Source organism: Pistacia vera, unplaced genomic scaffold (genome assembly GCF_008641045.1).
Source record: "Pistacia vera cultivar Batoury unplaced genomic scaffold, PisVer_v2 Contig290, whole genome shotgun sequence".
In the NCBI taxonomy this organism is placed as follows: Eukaryota; Viridiplantae; Streptophyta; class Magnoliopsida; order Sapindales; family Anacardiaceae; genus Pistacia; species Pistacia vera.
The window spans coordinates 436,725-439,715 of record NW_022196102.1 but is presented as its reverse complement, the minus strand read 5'-3'; the positions used below and the strand labels follow the sequence as shown (position 1 = coordinate 439,715).

The 2,991-nt window shown below is 33.4% G+C and overlaps 1 long non-coding RNA gene across 1 annotated transcript; it reads left to right on the top strand.

Moving 5' to 3' along the window:
- Positions 1-301: 301 nt before the first annotated feature.
- On the top strand, positions 302-1,638 carry LOC116134669. Its single transcript, XR_004128787.1, has 3 exons — positions 302-357; positions 958-1,056; positions 1,572-1,638. It is a non-coding gene; the product is annotated as an uncharacterized LOC116134669 (long non-coding RNA).
- The last annotated feature ends 1,353 nt before the right edge of the window (positions 1,639-2,991 follow it).

Genomic DNA, 2,991 nt, shown 5'->3' with positions numbered 1-2,991 from the left:
AGTTAGAATTGGTTGACTGAAAATTCTGGGTTGATAACCAGCAGAATTGAAATAATCTGGAAAGTGTCAGTGAGTTGAACGTGATAGAGGTAGGCCAGGTTTCTATCATATCTCCACAAGATGAATTGGCATCAGTTTCAATTCCATGTCAAGGTATTCTAGTGATTTTAACATATTTGCATCTAGAACCTATTTTAATCTTATTTCTAACATCATCTTGCCATTGTACTCATATGTAATATGATTTATATATATGTATCAGTTATTCCTAGATCTTTAAAGTATGTCACTATCCAATCACCAAATTTTAGGAACAATTTGCTTCCAGGTTCTATGGTTAAGCAGCTTAAATTTGAGGTATTTTGGGGATGTTATAATTTTCATGGCTAGACTTATTTTGGAAAATTTGTAATGTCTTATGATAGTAATTAAGTACATGGTAGATTAATGAAGCAAACTGGAGTGGTTGACAAATCATTAGTCTCGAAGATTAATGTTATAAAGGAGGGGCTTAGTTGAACTCAGTTTAAAGTTAATTCTTATATATTGACATCGTATATATTGTACTAGGAACACAATTGATTATACAGATGATTATATGTTATTTGACAACCTAAGCATATCAACTGCATTAATGAGGCAGATTCCTTAATGCTGCATATGTTATTTCACAATGTATATTCATTTAACCAGTGGTACTTAGTGTATACCTTTAATCTTTGATTTCAGTGCTGAAACATGATAATATTAATTTCCTTTTAGCATAATTAGAGATTTAGAACACTTTTATGGAATATTGAGGTACTTCATCATAACATTTAAAGAAATATTTTTTTGGCTCAACCTGCAACAATCAAACAAATGTATTATCTAAGTTAGATAATTGGAAACTTGTATATCTTTTGAGAGTGGTTTAAGGCATACTTGCTAACCTATTTAACCATTCATTTCTTCTAGATGTTTGATACTTGTAGTAATCACATCAACAAAGGTTTGGAAGTTGAATTGAACGTGGATGGATTTCGATTTGAAGACCAATTGGGCATAAAGCGTAAGGTCAAAATAATCCCTATATTAGGATTGTGTTTTTGACAGATAATTCATTCATCTCCTACACATTGGTTGTTTAATGATTGCTAATATAGTATGGGAGTTCTAATTTTGCTAATACAGTATGTCCCAACTCCCACTTTCCATTCACATTAGTGCATTTGAGACTGTATTGTGGGCTGATTAAGTTCATCATGCGTCTATAACTTGGCCAAGCACTGGGCCATGTAATATTGAAAAGATTTAATTGTGTGCAATATAATGTAACAATGACACCCTAAAGGCCCATCAGAAAGTATGTATGTCTAAATTAGTAATGTTCAAAAGTTCATAGAGTTAATCAAATTCTTGTTCCCTTATACGACAATATGATGTGCATCAGCCTGTTCTTATTGTTTATCTGACATCTTATGCATGATAAGCTAATACTATAACTGTGCTTTGAGGTTCTATTGCATTTGGAGTTTACCATTTTTGTCTGTTACATGATCTGAATGTCCTGAAAAAGTTTGTAAACATAGGTGGACGATTATGGATGTGTTGACCTTAGTGGCCTTTTGAAAGTAACAGGTGGTTATGGAAAAAGTGGTATGATCTTAGTGACCTTAAATATTATTTTGGGGAAAATAAATTGGTTTATTCACTTGTAACATTACTGTCTCCCCTCAATATCTGATTTTAATATGTTTGATTTGTTAATTTTTCTTGCATTAAATTTATGATCAGTGTTTTTATGATGCAAGGATTGTCAAACAGGAGGACAGGTGCAACTAGTATAAATGCAGAAAGCTCAAGCTCACATAGTGTTTTCACTTGTGTTGTTGAATCTTGATGCAAGGTAATAACTGCTGCAATTTAAAAATTAGTAGTTTTTCTTTAAATTATGAGTTACAGATTGCATAAAGTGTTTCTCTTAAAGGCATATTAATATGTGTCTATCTATTAGAATACTCTTTACCAGCTAAGCAATCTGATATTCTGTGAAGTTTTGCTTGTTATATCTGCTTCACTAACTTTGACGTAAGAGTAGAATCTATTGACATGCAACAACAACAGAGTACTTGAATATCTTTGTTTTTTTCATGAGTTTTGTTTCATTTCATTGTGATCGATGTTTTCTGAGTTAAACTCTTGTGTCTTTTACAGCAAGGCAAATGGTATAAGCAGGTTTAAAACAAGTAGAATAAATCTTGTCGATCTAGCTGGGTCAGAAAGACAGAAATTAGCTGGTGCTGCCGGGGAACACATGAAAGAAGCTGGAAATATTATTTGTTCTCTCTCACAGCTTGGGTACGTTTCTCATTAAGACCCACTGATTTTAAACCAGTTTTTCCCATTGCCAAAGTTGACATCGGTGTGCAAACTTCTCAAAATGGTGAGATGCCAAAAGAAGATACATAATTATTCTTATGTACCCATTGCAAGAACAGAATGTAGCTAGATGTCAAAGAGGGGAATGAGAGCTCAAATCTTCAGTTGGTACCTTTTGTTGACTCACACTCTGCGGACAAGTCCATGAAGCAATCTTCAGTTCCAAAAGTAAGTATAATGATTTTAGCTATATTTTGGATTAGTTTAACATCATGACTGCTTGCATTTACATGTTTCTTTTTCCGTCAGGCAATGGAGAAGGTTTTGGCAGGAGCCATTAGGAGGGAAACGACACTAGAGGACTTCTGTGCCAAGCAAACTTCTGAAATTAAGCACCTTAATCGTTTGGTATGTTTTTTTTACTAGTTTTACCAACAAATAGCAATGACTATATAATGCTTTCTTTTTCTTCTTTTTTTGTTTTTTCATTGGTGACATTTTTCTACTTTTCTTTGCAGGTACAACAGTACAAACATGAGAGAGAATGCAATGCCATTATAGGACAGACAAGGGAGGATAAAATTCTGCGCCTTGAAAGCCTTATCGATGGTGTTTTGCCAACTGAGGAGT